Here is a 20474-nt window from a genome sequence, read left to right as displayed (position 1 = left end):
AAGTTGAGACAAATGGAGGAATGTTTGTACTGGGCCCAGGAAGTTGAGACAAATGGAGGAATGTTTGTACTGGGCCCAGGAAGTTGAGACAAATGGAGGAATGTTTGTACTGGGCCCAGAACTGAGATATATGGAGGAATGTGTTTGTACTGGGCCCAGGACTGAGATATATGTTTGATTTCTTACAACATCACCAGGAATAGAGATGGAAGCCGGACAGATTTGCAAATGTATTACTGGGGGAGACCGTGTTAACAGTCTTCTGAATGTCCAGAAATATGTTAGACTTAGTTAAATCAGAGAGACAAGTAGGAGAAACACTGGCAGTAGTAACAATGAAAGGGCCAGGGAGCTGATGAGATGAGAAAGGGGTGGTAAGTTTAATTTAATTTAGAGAAATTAATCCTAGTTGATTTTGAGTGGGTATCAGCAACCTTGTTCTGTAAGGTTCATATAATTAGTATTTTAGGCTTTGTGGGCCATATATCCTCTGTCGCATCTATTCATCTCTGCCACTGTTGTTTTAAAACAGCCATAGATAATATGTAAATGAATTAGTGGGGTTATATTGCAATAAAACTTTACTTACACAATTGGCAGTGGGATGAATATGGCCTGTGGGCTGTGGGTGAACTCCGAAACAAGAAAATCTGAGACAGGTCTCAGTTAACTTAGAAATTTTATCTTGCCAAGGTTGAGGACGCACCCATGACACAGCCTCAGGATGTCCTGACAACATGTGCCCTAACGGTGGTTGGGGCATAGCTTGGTTTTATACATTTTAGGGAGATATGAGCCATCAATCAATATGTAAGAAGTTTATTAGTTCCATCCAAAAAGGCAGAAACAGCTCAAAGCAAGGCCACCCACACGGAGGGCTTCCAGGTCACAGGTAGGTAAGAGACAGATGGTTGCATTCTTTCGGTTTTTTCATAAGTCTTTGCAAAGAAGGCAATCAGAATATGCATCTAGCTCTGTGAGCAAAGGATGATTTCAATAGAATAGGAGGCAGATTTGCCCTGAGCAGTTCCCAGCTTGAAAGGACCCAAGGTATTTTTCTTTCACAACTCTAATGGATTGTATTAGTCTGTTTTCACACTGCTGTAAATAAATACCCAAGACTGCATAATTTATAAAGGAAAGAGATTTAATTGACTCACCATTGGACATGGCTAGGGAGGCCTCAGGAAACTTAGAATCATGGTAGAAGACTAAGAGGAAGCAGGCACCTTCTTCACAAGCTGGTAGAAAGGAGTAAGTGCAAGCAGGGGAAATGCCAGACGCTTATGAAACCATCAGATCTCGTGAGAACAGCATTGGGGAAACTGCCCCCATGATCCAATCACCTCCCTTCCTTGGCATGTGGGGATTGCACTTTAAGATGAGATTTGGGTAGGGACACAGAGCCCAACAATATCATGGATGCAGGGATGCGTGGCCCACATCCCTTCTTTAGTGCCAAGGCACCCATACCCCCACCTGTCAGGAGTGTTGCCTGCTTATTGCTTGCAGCTGAGGCCTTCCTGGGGCAGAAAGACCTAGCCTTTTCCTTCAAGTTGGGACATATGTGAAGAACCAAACCAGCCTCAGGACTCCATGTGGGAATGGCTGAGGCCTCTGTTGCAAAGACATCATAGTTCAACTTCTCCTCTAGCCTAGTCCTGCTTCCTTCTCTGTCTTCCCGAAGACACTCTACAACAAGCCACTAGTCTATTCCAGTGTCTATTTTCGTGGGATCTCAAACTATTGAGATATTGTAATATTCAATATTACAACATTTTTCAAGTTGATAACTAGGGACATAACATTTCAAATCCTAAAACCAAATAAACACATTTTTAGTAATTTAATTTTTTATCAAAATTGCACCCTTAACTCTTTTGAACTTCAGAACATATATTGCTTGCTATCTCTTGCTGTCTCTCTGCCCACAGGCCCAGCTAGTTCAGCCACTGACTCTTGGCTTCTCTGGCACCTCATTTAAGATCCTTGGTTTCATTTTAAACAAGCCAGGAAATGGGGCCCCAAAGCCAGACTGGAGACCTTTGAAAATCATGTTAACGCCATGGTAACTCAATTTCTGCTACTTCAGATGTATTTTATGTTCTGTTTCAAGCTGTCACTTTTTAATCTTCCTGATTTTCATTGTTTATTAAAAGATGAATGACGGTCCTATATCATTGATTCAATCAGCTGGACCAAATATGTGAGATGAAAGCAATGTATGTTGAAAAGGCTGCCAACCAAATACAACTTCCCAGGGTACAAAACAAGTGGATTAAGAAAGTCCACATTTTGTCTTATGGTCATTTTACTGCAATAGTCAGTGATCAATGTGTTCTGAAATAGTGGCCATGCTATGCATTTCATCAACACATCCTAATATATAGGAAGCTTACTTGTAAGGTAAGATTGACTTTGGGCATTTGTATGCATGACAACATAACAACACAAACACTGGCATAAACTAGCTTGAAAACCTCATTCAAGCCTCTGGTACGTACATCTACATTTTTTAAGGATACTGATTTGTGTCAGATGCTTCCAGCCTATTAATTTCGCCTCATTCCCAAACCTTGAAAGTTTCTGTGTATCTTTGATAAGATTCTTTTGTTAAAATAAAAGATTAAGAATTTTGCAGCAGTCTTGTGTTATAATTCTGACTGCCTTGCTTGCTTTGCCTTCTGGATTGTAAACTGTCTGTGGTAAGAAACAGAGGCTTACTCTTCATTTATTCTGCAGTGCAGGAATTTGTAGGCAGTATGTTACCAACAAGTAATGCTGAATTAATTAGGGCTGGGAGAGCATTCAGAACTCTATTACCTGAAACTTCTCATCTTTCAGATGAAGAGGCTGAAGCCCTGAGTGGTAGGAAATGAATTATTTATTGATGGAGTAACCACAAAATGTGCACAAATTAAAATGAAAAAAAAAAAGACTTAAATATAACTTATTTCCAATCTGTTTTGTGCAATTACCTAAATCCAATTACACAGTAAATTGCCAATAATTAATTAAGAAACCTTGCTTGTTAACAATCAACTTCTCTTACAGGATGGCTTCTTGTGTTACAAATTTGTCTGACAAACTTCTATTTCCAAAATAATTTTTCTTTTTTTAGTACAAAGTAAGATATGTTAGGTTCATTTGCATTTAGGAGAATACTTAATAATTCCTTCTTGTTTCAGAGTAAGCATCTGCATACTGACTACCCATCAAACCTTACGTTTCTACATGTCCATGAAATGCATTACTAAGCTTATTTTTGGAATTTTGGGGCTACTTAACAGTTGTAAATATTGGATGAAAACACTTATTTTTATCAGTTTCAATAGCAGTTTCTTAGGTGATACTATTTACTTGCCTTTTTGTTTACAACTAGATTTTCCCCTCCATTAGGTGTTTGCTTTGTTAAATATCAAATATAATGCTAGAACAGATTAAATGAATTGTGAGTTTAGAGATAGAGCTGGCTTCATGGTTGTGCAACCTCTGCATTTGCATTAGGGCTCTGTGCTTAGAAAGACTATTTGCTTTCTTAATGCTCTGCTGTCACTGTCTTAAGTTTTAAATAAGTTTTTTTAGACAAAAGCCCCGTATTTTTATTTTGTACTGGTCCACAAGTTAAGTAGCCAGTACTTAAAAAATGGTACATTCTTATCTTTTCTTCACAATTCTAATTCTAATTAAATTTATTGTTTTATCTTTTTTGACTCTTCAGTGAAATGAAAATTGAAATGTTAGGCTTGAGACTTGGTCTCTAAAGTGTTTTAAAAAATTTCTCTGCATTAAATTCATTCAATGGTTTTTCTTTCTGGCTCAGTAGAAATAAAAATTAATTGGTCCATTGACGGAGTATTTTGGATGTAATTTTTACAATCCTAGGTTTGAAGTTGTACAAAATAGACAAGTTCTGCAATGGCCAGTAAACTTTGTGTGTCTAGAATCCACATTTACCATATTTACAACTATTTCCCTAGGGCTTGGCATATAGCAAGAAGAATTTTCTTTTCTTTTCTTTTCTTTCTTTTCTTTTCTTTTTTTTTTTTTTTTTTTTTTTTTTGAGGCGGAGTTTCACTCTTGTTGCACTGGTGTAACCTCTGCTCACTGCAACCTCTGCCTCCCGGGTTCAAGTGATTCTCCTGCTTCAGCCCCCCGAGTAGCTGGGATTACAGGCACCTGCCACCACACCTGGCTAATTTTTGTAGTTTCAGTAGAGACAGGGCTTCACCATATTGGCCAGGCTGGTCTTGAACTCCTGACCTCTGGTAATCTGACTGCCTCGGCCTCCCAAAATGCTGGGATTACAGGTGTGAGCCACTGCACCCAGCCAGGTAAAATTACTTTTCAAACCAAATCTCTGGCTTCTACAGCTTTAATTTTGAGCATTCTCTTCTTTCTATTATTAAATGTAGAAACTCAAAGTGAATTGATGGTTACTTGGGGCCTGGGTAAATGAGATTTTACTGAATACTGTGCCCATTGTTGGGATATTTACCAAAATATCAGATTTACTAATTTTGTATAGAATGTTTTAGGTAGAGGATATGGAAATAGAAAAATTAGGTTTCTAAAACATGGGCCATAGGGAAATAGAAAGAAATGTATAATACCTAGAGAAAACTAAGCCCTGATGCTACCTTATAATTTGAAATTCAAATGGAATTAGCTCAATCACACATGCTTTATGGGACTGAACTCCTTTCCTATTCTCTCCAGTGATTCCTTGGGACAAGGGCTACATTTCTTGGAGTCATATACAGTGGACTCCAAATGCGGTGGACTCCAAGTGCAGTGGACTCCAAAAGGAGTGTGCAGTTCCTGCTTCTGTTAAATAAACCAAGTCTGAGAATTTTCTTGCTTTGTAATCAAATGCTCTCTCTCTTTAATATCCTGGCTTACCCTATGGGGACTTACACAAACGCTGACAGATTTTAATGAAGATTTGAGACATAGGAGGAGGTGTGCTTTTCACAAATACAAACATCTTTGAATTCATGTGGGGTGTGCTTTTCACAAATACAAACATCTTTGAATTAATGTTATTATGTTTCCATTTTTAAATGCCCTTCTGCCATCCTGTAAGTGGGAATCCTGCACTGAGTCACATTTGTCCTTGGGTTCTGGGCACTTCCACGTTACTTTGTTCCCTCCCTCTATGATCCATGCTGAGTTCCCCCCACCCTTTTCCCTTCATATTTATCCCAGTCTCTGCATTTGTCTGTGTCCAGATCATGACTCAGTTTTTGTGGTGTCTCAGGTAAGTTTTGTAAACAGCATTCTCTCCAGCATGATGTGAAAAAGGAGGGAAAAAGCTATGAAATACATACTCACAATTAGTGTATTTACTTTAAATAAAAATGGTATGATACACATGGTTTTTTGGCTTGCCTCCTTCAAACATTTCTTCAACATTCTTCCCTTATTCTTCACCTTTTGGGTTACATTTATTTTAATCGTGTAGAAAACAAAATTGCTGTGACCAAGAAAATTTTTATAAAAACTTTTACTCTCACCTTACAGAATAACAAAAGATGTTCTCAAACTACACAGATAGGTGTTAATAACAAACTCCTGACAGCCAATTAGTAAAAGTTTTGAGAGTTAAACAATTCAAGGTCTTTCAGTAATTTTCCCAAGAATGAGTTTGTCATTATTTTTTGATGCAGAGAGGTCTTCTGAAAAAAATTCATTTATTCATTTATTTATTAAAACTATATTGACTGCCTACTATTTTCCAGCCACTATTCTAGTTAAATAAAGTATGTCAGTGAACAAAACAAAGACTTCTGCACTTATGAAGCTCATGATATGAGACAGACAATAAAAACATAAACAAGTAAATTATATAATGTATTTAAGTATGCTATGAGAAAGAAAGAAAAGTAAATAGGGTAAGGGCTGCTATGTATTGAAGTTATTAATCCAGATAGTTTGTGATGAAAAAGTAACAGTTTGTTCCTCAAAGAACTAATGATGTAACTGGAAAAATAAAGTGTAAATGCCTAAAATAAAATAAGCAAGTATCACATATCACATATAGGCTAGGTATCAATAAATGGTGTGCATAGTAAATGCTAGGAGAGCCCTAACAGAAAGATACTGCACTTTGTGTTGACCTATATTTCAATACAAATACTTTTCCCCCTACAAATACATTGTTCTCAGATTTTCAAATACAAATGCTTGATCTCTGTTCCAGGTGTTTATGATGCATAGAAAACTACCTCAAAACAGTGCATAAATATTTATTTTGTTCATGAACCTGCAATTTGAGCTGAGCTTTGCAGAGAGAGTTATACTTGGTGTAAACTGAGGCAGCCTGAAAACTAGAAACTGGAACCATCTGAAGGTTTTCTCACACATGTGTCTGGCAGTTGATTATTGACTGAGACTTTAATTGGGGCTGTTGACTACAACACTTGTAGGTGGACTTTTCATGTGGTGTAGGCTTCCCTGGGACATGGTGGCTGGATTTCAAGGACGAGTGTTGAGATGGAGACAGCTAGAGAAAAGCCATATTGCTTTTTGTGATCCCACCTTGGGAGTTATGCAGTGCCACCTCTGTCTCATCCTGTTTGTCCAGGCAGCCACAAAAGCCAGCCCAGTTTCTGGATGGGGGAGAGACTAATTACTACCTCTTGCCCCAGGAAGTGGGGCAAGGGTCTAGAGAGCATGTGGGAAATAAATAGCATTGTGTTCATTGTAAGAAAATACATCTGTCACAATCTTTGAGTTTCAATGTTCTCATTCTTGTAACTGTAGTAAATTCTAATAATAATTATCGCTACCTCAATGGGTGAGAATTATATGACATACAATATGAAAAATGTGAAAGTTAGTAGTCATCAAATGAAAACTAAAAGGTACTAAATAAACAAGTGTTGATAATCTTTAGATACCCAAAATGTTTTCAGGACTTATGAGTCTGGATACAAATGATGTTATAGAAGCACCTGTATCCAAATATTTCTGGCATTGATCCCTAATACATGTCTGCAACTTCCTGAAGAATTCCTAATTCTCCCCATTCCAAGGTACTTCTGGAATCCCCCAGAGATGCTGTGTTTATTTCTATAGTATTTATAATAAGCCATGTGATGCTGTGGCTACTCCATCCTTCTCAACTAGGTAGGGACAGGCGTTTTCTGCTAGGAGTTGCTTATACTCAGCAGGGTGAATCCCACATTTCATGAGAGGGATCCTTAATAGCCTTCTAGATACTTGTTCTGGAGCCTACAGAAAATTATTTTCAGAGTTTCATTCTTCTTCTAAGTAATAAAGATGGTGTTTCCCTTCACTATCATCAGTTGTCCCCTACCCCTTATAAGACACCTTATAAATGTTTAATTTTTTTCCTTATTTTGTTCAAATATAAGATTTCTTTAGATTTGATATTTGCCAATAAACAATATACAATACTGTCAAACATTATATCGTACTTTGTCTTATGTGCATGAACATGTGCATGCACATACACACACATCTCATAACCACCCTAGGAGGCAGGTACAACAATTATCTGCATGAAATTGAACTTGTAAGGTCATATGGTTAGTAAATGACAAAGTCAGGATTTGGATGCAGGCATTCTAGACCAACAGTCCCTGCTCTTTTCCTTTTCACTGGTCACCATGTGGATTTCCGTTGATTATGCTTGCTGTCCACCTGGGAACTTGTCTGATACCATCCTCTTATCTCCATTTGGAGGGATAATTGACGTACTTTGATATTAAACCAACTGATCACCTGGATTGTGTACCACTGTATTCTCAGAATGTTATGCTGCGCTTACCTAACTGGGTTTCCTTTTACCAATGTAGCTAGATCTCATTTTCCAACATTTCTTATGGGTCAAAGTATGTGTTCTATGCTGGAAGGACTATCTAAATTATAGAAGCTATGCTGAATTAAGAATGGTGAAATTACCTAATATTTCACCAGGAAACCCATTAAATCAGCTACATTTATTATAACATGCTGCAGTAAGGGTGAAAAGCACCTTGACAGAGTCTTAGCAGCATTTCAGAAGGGGAAAGTCAGATGGCATCTGGGTTCAAATGGATTACAGTAGATCTTTTAAGTCAAGGAACCAATTAGGATTAGGAAAAATTAACAATAAAATAGCTTAGAATAGATAAACATAGGGTCTTGAGGCATATCTTTGTAACTAAGGCGAACAGATTAGTGTCTCCTGTTATTGATCTGTGGGAATGTCCTAAAGTAAACAATAAAGGGATTTATTGGCTTACAGTCTTATCTTTCCCAGAAAAAAATATTTTCTGAAACAACTAAGTCATATTCACAAAAGTGGTCTACAGTCTTCTGTTGAGGCAGAAGGTCTCAATTCTCAGAATGTCATTTCAAATTCCCTAGCGTCTGGTCATACCTGCCACTGGATTCTTCAGTATTGTTCAGATTTGGCTGAATCCTGAGGTGAGCTAAACTAAATTCTCAGTCATCACCCCTGTTAAACACGAATCACTAATTTAAGACGTTTTACCCAAATCACTATTTCTTGATCATTCCCTTGGACCACTAATTGTTGAGAAAGATGTTTCTAATTTCAAGGAAGAAAATTAAGAAAGATCTGCATAACTAGGTCTTAAGATTTGTCTGATGAAAAATTAAACCCAATTCCTGGTTCTGTCCTGGGAAACTAAGTAGTCCTGTCTGCCCTAGGCTGAATACGTGAACCCCCAAGGTGATTCCGTCTTTTGTAATTCAAAGAAACCAGGTATTGGAGCTTCTTAGGGAAGGATACATAGAAAAAAAAAATTGAGAGCTAGCTATATAGGAAGAAATTAGTGGCATATAAATTATGTGTTCTTTGAAAGTTGTCACCATTTGTAATTTTGTAAACTTGAAAGGCAACCTGTACTGTTACTTCCTTTAAATAGCTTTAAGAAAGGAAAAATTGGCAATATTTGAACAAATACAATCTTCTCTGAGGAAGTACTTCATCCCCACCTCTGCCCAGTGACATTTTCTGCTCTGTTGATGTTTGTGCAAAAGAGCGAGCCACAATAAATTAACACACTTCCAAGAGACTCTTGGGAAATACTAAAGTATTCATGTTGATAAGAGCATTTAAATAGAAACTGTTCTGAGAATCCAAATGGATACTTCATAAATTATACCTCATGAAATGAGAAAGTTGAATTCAGTTCTAATGGTTCTCATGTGGCCAAGTGTGACATTTTCAAATTCAGGAACAACCCATAAATGCAGTAATATTCATGCTTGAATGATGATTAGCGACTGCAAGAAGGGAAAGACAGGATCATATAAGTCTTAGGGTGAGAAACTTTTCAGATGAGCAGGTTCTCTGCCTGCTGCCAGAAATAGTGACTGTTACGTCCAGAGAAGAGCAAGACTTTGTGCAACAAGCATAGCACAGAAGAATTGTCCACACTCTGAGACATACAGGAGAAATTATACCTTGTAACATGATTCCATCCTTGTATTCAGAACTATTTAATTAGAACATCCATGGTGTGACCCAGAAAGAGATCATTTAAAACACTCTCCTGAGTATTATAATAATCCACTGGTTTCCTACTGGATTTGGGATTCAATGTCCCAGAGCAGTGTTTCTTAAAGTTTGATTCAATAATCACTTGTGTCAACACTACCTGAAGACAAGGTAAAAAAGGATTTCTGGGGTCCATGTGAGGCTTATACGTTCAAAATCTCTGGCATGAGACCCATAAAAATCAATTTCTAACTAGCTCTGTCCCTGATGTTTGAGAATAACCTAGAAAATTAAGTTCTGTTGCCAGTAAAGCAACAAAGAACCAAAGCTAAAGCAAAAACATTTACAGGACTGGCTATCCTATCAGGCATGTTAACGATTCAGGCCCGGCAGAGCATGAAGACAGTAGAATGCCAGGTTCATATTAGTTAAGGATAAGAGAGACAGATTTGCTCCACAATCTGTCATGCAAGAATAAGGGGCACACAGTGAGCATGAGTGAGAGGTATTCACAAGAAGACATATATCTCTCTGGGAGTTCTAAGCAGAAGGAGGAATTTAAGAACTGCAAGGTTCACTCTTAGAGTCAGAGTATAGTCACAGGATAATGAGATGCATTTTGAGAGATAACTTCCTTGTCATTGTCTTAATCAGTCATCTTTGGATTGGAAAGAAGGAATCATTCAGGCTAGTTCATAAAAGGAAAGTTTACTATAAGGACACTCAGAGTAAAAGTAGATGAACTACAAAATGCCAGGGTATGATATTGGAGATAAAAGGCTTTTTTTATTTTTTTATTTTTTTTAGTAACACAAAGTAGTGTTCTACCTGTCTCGTATAGTCTAGTTTTCCTGCTTTCCAATAGCTATTTCTTTCTTTGGTTTCCACTCAGTTTTCCAAACTGGGAATGTAACTAGCTAAGTCAGTCATTTGTTTGAGTATTTGAGTGTTTGTGTTTTTCCAAGTTGGGCATCCTGTGGGTCAGATTGCCATCTCTGGTCTAATAAATTGTGTTGGGAGTGGGTGGGAACACGAATGAGAAGGAGGACAGCATGATTCAAAATATGGCTGCTTAGGAAGGAAGGTACTGGGATAGACAGATTTCTTTACACTATGGAGGATGGACAAGGGACAGGCACAGTAAACATGTTTGCACCTTTCTATTTTTCATATAACTACTTACATCAGCATTAGTTTTCACCTGAGGACTTGATATTGCTTGACCTCTCGTGTTGTAGCACATAGGAGAAACAGGAGGGCTGACCTGGCTAGGAATTAAGGAGCTAGAGCCCTGATATCTGAACAGGACACTGTCCAGTGACTGAGACTCAGTGAGGCAGTCAGATTCCATTTTTTTTAGCCTAGATGTCAATAAACTGGTATAGCTCAGGATTAGGTCTGCACAAGTAACCCTTGATAGCTTTTATTTAGTTCTATAGAATTCAGGGTAAATGTGTGTGATTTCAAACTGTTTCAGTACCTTTCTGCCAATTCCAACACTCTGATGGCTTTAGGACCTCAAATCTTGCTTACTTTAAAATGACTTCTTTATAGATACATTTTAGTAAAGTTATACAGTTTTTCCTTCATAAGTTTTGTAGCTGGTTGGAAAAAGCCTATGAGATACCAACAATTCTCATGTCTCAATATGACAAATACTTATTTCTCCTCATATTCCACAGCACATCCCTTTGAGAAGGACCAGCTTAATTTAGACTTGCAAAAATGTGAAAATGTCCCAGATATAATATTCTCTATTTATGACAAAGAATTGTCCATTTCTTCCATCATGAGAAATTCTAATTCTACATCATCTGCATGTCTTTGAAAAAATCAGCTGCTATCTTTCTGGGGCCAAATTAGAAGAACAATAATTATTAACTTATCTCAAATATGTTTAAAGGGGCCTGAGATGGACCCCAGGAATGTTCTCCTTTCTCTCAAAAAGGAGAAAACATGTCCAAAGTGATGGAGGTGAAACACCTAGAAGTAAAAGCATTGTGTTATTAAGCCCAGGGATCAGAGTCTAGTCTCAGCTTTTACATTAACTCTGTCTTCTTGGACAAAGTCACCTAAGACTCGGGAAAAATTAAGGAGTAGAACTGGTCCCATAAACTATAGAGTATTAGAAATTATTATGTAATGATATATGCCTATATATACCTAAATACATAGATGTGCATGTAAAAAATACATGTGTTTATATACTTGTACAGGTATGTACAATCATACATATCTATGTTTATATCTGGAATTATATGTGTACATATATATATATATATAATTCCATCAGAAAGCTCTGAGGTTTTCTATACTGATTTCTTACAAGCTTAGGCTCCCTTTTGGAAGAAGCAGGATTAACTGGCAAGGATGTTGAATCTCAGTCAACAATGTTCATTAATCCATCCATCCATCCATTTATCCATTCAGTGTCGTCCAGACTCCAAAGTAGTAGATACTGACATGGTAAGATTTGATATCTTGGGGGAGGGGAAATAAGCAATCATACCAATTCTATTTTTGTTGTTCTTTGTTCCTTATTTTAAGACCTGGTTTTCATGTTATGGAAGAGATATTAGGCAGTGCACCTCTTAGGCAGCAGCATGTATCCTTATGTATCCCTAGAAATAGAGGGGCGCTCAGTAAGTATTTGAAAGCATGAATACATGCACTTCAGAGACCAAAATGCTAGTAGCTTCTCTAGGAATACATGATCCATGCCCTGTGAAGAGTTTCTGTCCAAGATTTATTGTAGAAGATGAAACCAAAGACTTGAAGAAAGGAATGTTTCCTTATTTCCTTTTCGTTCAAACTTCACCATGTTTGAGCAATGGAGAACAACAGAGAGAAGAGAAAGGAGAGAAAAAGGAAGAGAAGGAAGAACTGGGAAAAATATTCTGGCATGCTGAGTGCATGCAGGTTAAAAGAAGAAAAAAGTTGAAGATTGCAGATGGTGCATCAGAGTGGCATTTCCAAGGACAATATTCTCCTAAGCCTTCTACTCCCTCACTTTAGAGCTAAGTCTCTTATTTTATTTTATTTATTTAAAGATAGGGTTTTGCTCTGTCATCCAGGCTGGAGTGTAGTGGCACAACGTAGTTTACTGTAATGTTGACCTCCTGGGCTCAAGCAATCCTCCCGCCTCAGCCTCCTCAGTAGCTGTGACTACAGGCACATATCACCATGCCTACTAAGTATAGCATTTTTATTTTTGTAGACATGAAGTCTGACTATGCTGCTCAGGCTGTTTTCTGACTTCTGGTCTCAAGACATTCTTCTTTTTTAAGTATAATGAAAATGCCCTGATGGCATGGATACTCATTCAGTTGAAATATAAATTTTGTAAAGACAATTTAGAAATAAAAGTAATTCTATCTAAATTTCTTCTTCCCATGACTACTAGTCAAATTTTTTCCTAGGTTTAAATTATAGTAACGGATAGACCAATATTTTTAGTTGATTTTGTATTTGTGGGAACCCTGTAATCTCATCCTCAAGGGATGCTGGGACTTCAAAGGGGAACTGGCAAAGAAAGAAGAATATGTTAGGATGAGCTGGCATAAGGGAACTGGAGAGAAATTTAAGCCAGGCTACTTGTGATTGTCTTTGTAAAGGCATTTAACATTTAGGTCATTTTTATTGCAGCTAGTATCCAGTTACAGTCACGTGCCATGGGGAGCTTAAAGACTGAGCACTGCCATTCTATTTTATGATTGTTGCCTATATGTTGCAGAATGGATGTGCTTAATGCCTGGGTCTCTCAATACACAATTCTTTTGGCATCATCATATGCTCAGATCCTTTTTAAAATGCCATCTAGTCATCTTGATTTAAGCACAGAGTGGAAGCCTCAAATTATGAGACCAACTTAAGTGAAACATATGTTGGGTTTTAAAAGCTGCACCTAATTACCCATGAATATTTCCCTAGATGTCTCTTTTAGTTGGACAAAATTATCTTTTCAGACTTATGGACAATGGTAGACATTACAGAGTAAAATGAGCACTTATGCAAAATTTAGTCATTTCTGAATCCTAAGGAGTCTAAGATGTTTCTAGTTATCAAAGCAGATTGTGAAACATTATCTATGCTGTGACGCCATTGAGGTAAAATTAGATATTGAAACGTAATTACATTCATTATTACTGTAGATCTAGCAAACTGAAGTCTTCTCAGAGGTGAAAAATACCAGAAAAAGAAATATTTTCCAAATCTAAAAGTAACAAAATTTGCTATTTAGAGAACATTTAGAAAACAAATGTGCCTTTATATTCAGTTACTCTTGAGAAAAAATGGCTTGAAATCCCTCTTTAATTGCTCAGCATACAAAAATATTACATTTGTAAGCAGTCTGAGAGTGACAACAACTAGAAATTAATCTTAGCATTTAAATAAGACCTAATCAAATTAAGTTACTGGAACCTACTACTACCTAATCAAAACCTATTGCTAGAATCCAGGACTCCCCTTTTCAAGTACTTCTTTCCAAAGATTAATTTCAACTGAAAGTTGGAATTTTAGTGTTCCTTAACAGAAATATTTCTATCAAAGAAGGGAATTTGAACCTTTGACCTAATTTCCCTTGAACTTTTTGAATTCACTCACATCTCTAAAGGCAACTTAGTCTTTCTGACCCAAGGGCCACATGTTTTCTTCATTCATTTGCTCATCTTGCCACATTTCCCCATAAATTTTACAAAGTAGGACCTGAACTTGCACTCCTACTGCATCGTAAATGTGACTACCTTGAAACATTCATCTGAAGTTGTCTCTTTCTAGATAAAGTTCCATGGTAACTGGAAGCAGCTCTTTCTATCCTGGAACATGCTGAACCTGACATCAAATCCTTGCATAAATCTAATACACTACAGTGATTCCCAAACTTTTCTGAACCTCCTCTTTGAGAGTCTGATGGTGGCAAAAATAAGAATGCACAGTTTAGCAAATTAAAAAGACTCTGAAGTCTCTCAGACTCCTAGTGAAGAATTACCAAAGTAGAGCCTATTACCAAAATAGACCACTAAAATTTCTAGACATCAAGGTGTGCATATAAGCAACAGCGTTAAGTTCCAAAAATGAAGTTGCAAAAGAGTTTTGCTATAACTGAGAAATCTCAGATATTGTTGAAGTCTGTCTAGTTTATTGTGTTCAGAGGAATACCAAAACACTGTACTGTTAATTTGCTGTAACCTTTTTGGAATTTGTGACCTATTTTGGTTTGTTGTTTTTAGTCTGATATCCCAGCACACCCTGAATGAAAGAATGCTACAGTGGACATATCAAAACTGACAGATATGGAGCAAGATGATAAATGAGGAAAACCTTCCTGCTACCCAGTAAAGGTGTAGCCGTACGATTATAGCAGCAAAAATTATGTCATATGAACCTCTGAGTTCACTGAGCCCAACTTACAACCAAACACTGTAATGCCTTCAACAGCATCCCTTGAATTATTATTCAAAGCTCTCTTTAGGTTACTTTTGTGAAGGAGGGCACATTTACTTCTCAAATTATTCATTGTATGTTTGCACAGCATAGAATATTAATATTAATAAAATAAATTAATAAATATTAAAAAGGTATATTTTATTTGTTCATCATATTGAACTAAAATATTTTGTGCTAACTTCTACCTTTTAATCTCTACAGGAAAATAAAAGTGTGTTAAAAAAAAAAAGCATTTTCTTTTGTGCTTGTTCCTTCTTTTTAGACTTCTTAGAGAATTGTTTAATACGCATATAACAGTGATGTAATTGCAGAATTCATTAAAAGCAATAACAGATATTGATATGAAGACCACTGCGGCAACACATGTCAAGGGTATAGGGTGATACATTTTGGCAATATGTCTGGTGCTTAGGAGCACAGACTCTAGTGCCAGGCCACCCTGCTTTTTGATGGTTTGCTTAAACACAATGAACAGTTTATTGTAAGTGAGATGATGTGTTTTTACAAGCAAAGTAATTATAAGTTTTAAAAAAGCTGTAAGAAATAAACATTAAAAGTATTTTACCTAAAATAATGAAACAATTGTCATTTTCTCCTTCTACTTATCAAACCATGAGTAAGTCTTAGTGTGTTTGATACTTGTTTTCTTCATCTTTATTCATGATAACAACAAGCTACCCCATAGGGTTGCTGTGAGAACCACATGAGATCATTAATGCATAAAAATATAGTAAAGTATTAATCAAATACTTATTAAACCAAATATTAATTAAATGCTCACTTTTCTTATAATCGATTATTATTTACTCAATCTATAAATTTTAATAACCATAGATATTAAGATGTACCTCATCTGGAAGAATTTGCTTGAGTTTGTTTTCATTTTAATTTGCTAGGGGCTGAAACTAAGAGAGAAATATAATTGGCTTTTTGGAGAATCTACACTACACTTCAATGTGGGATGTATTTTGAATCAGCTGAGAATCTTTTGCAACTGCAAATGCTGGAAGTCATCTCCTGAAATAGCTTCTCCAGGATGATTCTGATGCACGCACTTCCTGGAGAAACCCTAGGAGTGCAATACTTTATTGTGGCATTTATTTATATTTTTTTGGTCTACCAACAGTAGGCCACCCTGTTTTGAATCCCCAGTTCTGGCCCTTACTAGCTGCATATCCTCAGATAAGCTACTTAACTTCACTGTGCCTCAGTAAAATGGAGATAATGTTGCGACGTACCTCATAGTGTTGTGAGGATCAAATGAGCTATCTCTAAAATATATAGAATAATGCCTGGCTTATAAAAATAATACTTTTGCTCAATGTCAATAAAATCACTAACAATCAAAAAGGGAGAGTAGGCCAGGTGCAGTGGTTCATGGCTGTAATCCCAGCATTTTGGGAGGCCAGAGATGGTTTGACGGCTTGAGGTGAGCAGTTTGAGATCAACATGGACAACACAGTGGGACCCTGTCTCTACAAAAAAAATTTAAAAAATTAACCAGGTGTAGTGGTGCCCCGTAGTCTCTGCTACTCAGGAGGCTACAGTATTTAAGGTTGCAGTGAGCTATGATCGTGTCACTGTGCTGTAGCATGGGTGATAGAGGCTTTGTCTAAAAAGGAGAAAAAAAAAAGGTTGAGTAAATTTCCTAGCACAAATAGATGTTTGAATAGAAATGAGATATCTGCTTTTAAGGACAGAGTGTGAAGTCCCACATCATGTATCTATTTGAATTAAAATTAGATTAAGGCCTCTTCCTATTTAAGATCTGAACTTTAACCAATCCAAGGCAGATTTATAGAATATCAGGCTCATAACACTTTCTATGTAATGTTTTAAAATATGCAAGGCTTGGCAAGCATGTCACCTTATGTAGCTACTGTTCCACTTTATGCTGTAGGCTTCTTTTACTTGGAATTTGTGATCATTCAGGCAGTGAAAAGTCCCTGTTTATGGAGAAAATGGCTTGTGGAACCAGTGGTGTCTTGATGTGGGAATGGTAAATGGCCCTCATTTATTCACACCAGCAAGCCTGGCAGCTATGAAATTAAGTGGTCTGAAAGAAACAACGCTTCATTTCTTTAAGAATAATCTATAATTCACCCAATTTGTCTCTGAGTTTGGTTTTTATTTTTTTTTTACTCAGAACACAAAATAGCAATAATGTTCATTATAATAAACATTATTCTGAACTGTGCTTTTTAAAATATACAGCTTTGGCAGGATCTGTGGACATCCCCTTTCAACAAACTGTCTACAGCTCTCCACATCTCCAATTAATCTAACACTCCCACGCAGAGCCCTTGTTGTGTCATCAGGCTTATTTCTTTTCCTTGCAGCTGTATTTCCAAATTCTTCCATCCTATTCACTGGGTTCTACAGGTGTTTTTCAGGACTGGAAATAGGCCTCCCAGGGCTCCATGGCTCGCTACAAGATCTGCTTTTAACACTGGACTCATAACTCTCCAACAATATTATTTATTACTTTGCATAGCAAACAATCTACAGCAGCAATTTGGTTTTATTATCAGCAGAAGAGTTTGTTTCTGTGTGAGAAGGAGCTGTGGTCTGAAGTTGGGTGTGAAACATATTTTCCATTAGCTACTGAGAAGTAAGTGAACTCTAGGATGGCACTGAAAAGTTAGGTTCTGGAGCTTTTCTGTTGAGTCACCAGTTAGCAATCTTTTCTAGCTAAGGCTATTATAAATTGGAAACTTGTTCTCAATTTTCTATGGTTTAATTTCTTCTTTCCTGCCTGTCAAGACAGCACTTCAGAACTTGCATATAAAGTGGATATTCGAGAAGCTACAAATGATGAAAGTTTCAGATTAAGACTTGCTCTTAGAAGGAAGGCAGTCTGCAGCAAGTCAACCTTAGTTTCTAGACAAAATGAGGTCTATCTGAAATCTGATTCCAAATGACTTCAATCAACAGTTCAAAAACACATGTCTGTGGTATCCACAGCTACATCCCTTTAGAATAATTGCTACAATTTGTATTTTGCCAAAAGGCATTTTCTGGATACTATATAGGGTTTTATTTTTTAAATTGATACATAATAATTGTACATATTTATGGGGTGCATATGATAGTTTGATACATATATATTATGTGAAATGATCAAATCAGGGTAATTGGGATATATATTACCTCAAACACTACCAATAATTTATTGTATATTTCAAAATACCTAGAAGAATGTTCTCAAGACTAAGAAACAATACGTTTGAGGGTCCTGTTTTTCAATAATGTTTTGTATAGTATTATAATGCCAAGATTAAAGGTCATGAAAATAAAAAAGCACTGGATGCTGAAAAGTCACACACAACCCAAGATCCATGATCTGAGGTAGCCTGATGGCCCAGTGAGTCTACTTACCAACCTGGTTTTATGTTTTGGTATGTCTTCAAAGTTAGCATAGAGTTCTGTGCAGTTAGAATGCTCTTTCACCAAACAATGCAGTCAGTCTTCATTCTCATTATTTTCTCCCTTGCCACTTGTTCATCCCTTCTGTTATTATATTGCTGATCTATCCCTGGGCTAATAAAAAACAAAGATTATGAAAAAACAGGGAATTCAAATGCCCCAAATAAATTTGAGAAATTATTCAGAAGACAAATGAGTTATATTTTGAAAGTTAGTTGGTTAGACCTTGGAACATAATTCATTTAAAGTAATAATGCTTTAGAGAGTTGGTCAGTGAGTAGTGGTAGTTCAGTCAGTAGCTAGCCTAATCCAAAAAAGCCTGTTTTTATATTTCTAAACTTCTTGAGTAATTCATTTCCCCAACAACTCTCTGTTGAGTATTTGTGATGGGTCAGGCACTGTGATGTGATGAGCACTGAGAACACCACCACAAATAGTAATAATAATAATAATAAGAAGAAGAAGAAGAAGAAGACAACTATGCCTGCTATCAAAAAGCTTATGGTTTAGTGGGGAGACAAGAAATATCAGATAATTGGGAGACATTAAGATAAACATTTTTTTCAGGGGGAGATTCAAAATCTGAATCTTCTTACTTTTATGACATGGCTAATAAAAATGAGTTTTCAATTTGATCAATTTAGGCTGAGGGGAAAATAAGCAGTCCTCATTTCCTGGCCCAGCCTCATTGGTGTTTAAAGAAAATAAAGACCCCAGGGAGTAACAGGGCCAACATGCCAAAAAGAGAGACCCCTGCACTCAAAGCGATACCAGTGCCATGGTGGCAGATGGACATCACCATGGGAAGAGACCAACTGCAGATAGTGATGTGGGGAGATACAGGACGGTTTGAACCTATATTCTTATTCCAGAACCGCTCCATCTCTTCTTTGGCCGTGGTTCCCAAAGGAACAGCATTTCTGACATAGAGCTGAGGGCTAAAGTGGGCTCAGAGGCAATGACGACCAACATGTCTCAGCAAGAGTGCAGCCATCTTATTTGGAACTTGTGAAGTCCCTGTGTCTGGGGCCAGCACTGATCCACACAGCTAAGTTTGCACTCGTCTTCCCTCTCATGTATCATACCTGGAATGGGATCCGACACTTGATGTGGGACCTAGGAAAAGGGCTGAAGATTCCCCAGCTATACCAGTCTGGAGTGGTTGTCCTGGTTCTTACTGTGTTGTCCTCTATGGGGCTGGCAGCCATGTGAAGAATGGAGGTTTCCAGCATCACCTTCCTACACCTTATTACATTCACCCATCTTTCTGTTTGTCATTTTTATCTCCAGCCTGGAAAAAGTTCATACTTGTTTAGATCCTTTTGTACTTTCAGAACCCCTCGGAGCAGTAGACTACCTTGCAGACCATAATAGTGGAAAGTGTCTAGTTTTCCCCTTGTTTCTAAAGATGGAGTGGCTGTAAAAAATCTCGTTTTTTGCCCACAGCTTGCCTACTCTCGGCCTAAAAGCAGTTATTCTGTCTCCGTATTGGGCTTTGATTTGTGCTGAGGGTCAGCTTTTGGCTCCTTCTTCCTGAGACAGTGGAAACAATGCCAGCTCTGTGGCTTCTGCCCTGGGGATTGGGGGTGAGGATTTGGATGCCACTACCTGTGGGTTGCTGGCTTAAAGGACAATTCTGTTCATTGGTGAGAGCCCAGGCCATTAACACCTACGTAGTGTTATTGAAAGAAGAGAGGTGGGGGTGGAGGGGAATTAGTCTGTCCCAGCTAGAGGGAGATAAACAGAGCTAGTTAGTTCTTGGAGCAGCTGCTTTTGGGGATAAAATATATAGCTTTTGACACAAGAATAAGATCCAGAAAATTATCATTGAACATATTAATGGTTATTTCTTTTTCTTGGATTTCCAGAAAAGCCTCTTAATTTTATGCTTTCTCATCGAAGTCATGTACCCTTTTTTTCTGAAACTGAATTAAAATACTCATTTAAAAAGAATAAATGAAGAACAAACATAGATGAGACTTTATAAAAAAAACTTTCGTTTTAGGTTTTAGAATGCATGGGCAGGGTTTTTATATAGGTTAACCTGTGTCACGGGGATTTGTTGTACAAATTATTTCATCATCCATGTACTAAGCCCAGTACCCAAGAGTTATTTTTTCTGCTC

The 20474-nt window shown here is 37.2% G+C and overlaps 1 pseudogene across 1 annotated transcript in view; it reads left to right on the top strand.

The window, feature by feature from the left end:
• Positions 1-19659, top strand: part of LOC108526374 (succinate dehydrogenase cytochrome b560 subunit, mitochondrial pseudogene) — a 29840-nt pseudogene extending 10181 nt beyond the window's left edge. Inside the window, exon 2 of the transcript XR_001884506.1 lies at positions 19329-19659. The product of XR_001884506.1 is annotated as a succinate dehydrogenase cytochrome b560 subunit, mitochondrial pseudogene (transcript). The remainder of the gene's footprint in view (positions 1-19328) is intronic.
• The last annotated feature ends 815 nt before the right edge of the window (positions 19660-20474 follow it).

Source organism: Rhinopithecus bieti, unplaced genomic scaffold (genome assembly GCF_001698545.2).
Source record: "Rhinopithecus bieti isolate Rb0 unplaced genomic scaffold, ASM169854v2 scaffold_3610, whole genome shotgun sequence".
NCBI lineage: Eukaryota > Metazoa > Chordata > Mammalia > Primates > Cercopithecidae > Rhinopithecus > Rhinopithecus bieti.
Note: the sequence above shows the minus strand (reverse complement) of the source record. Positions and strands in the feature narration are given on the sequence as shown.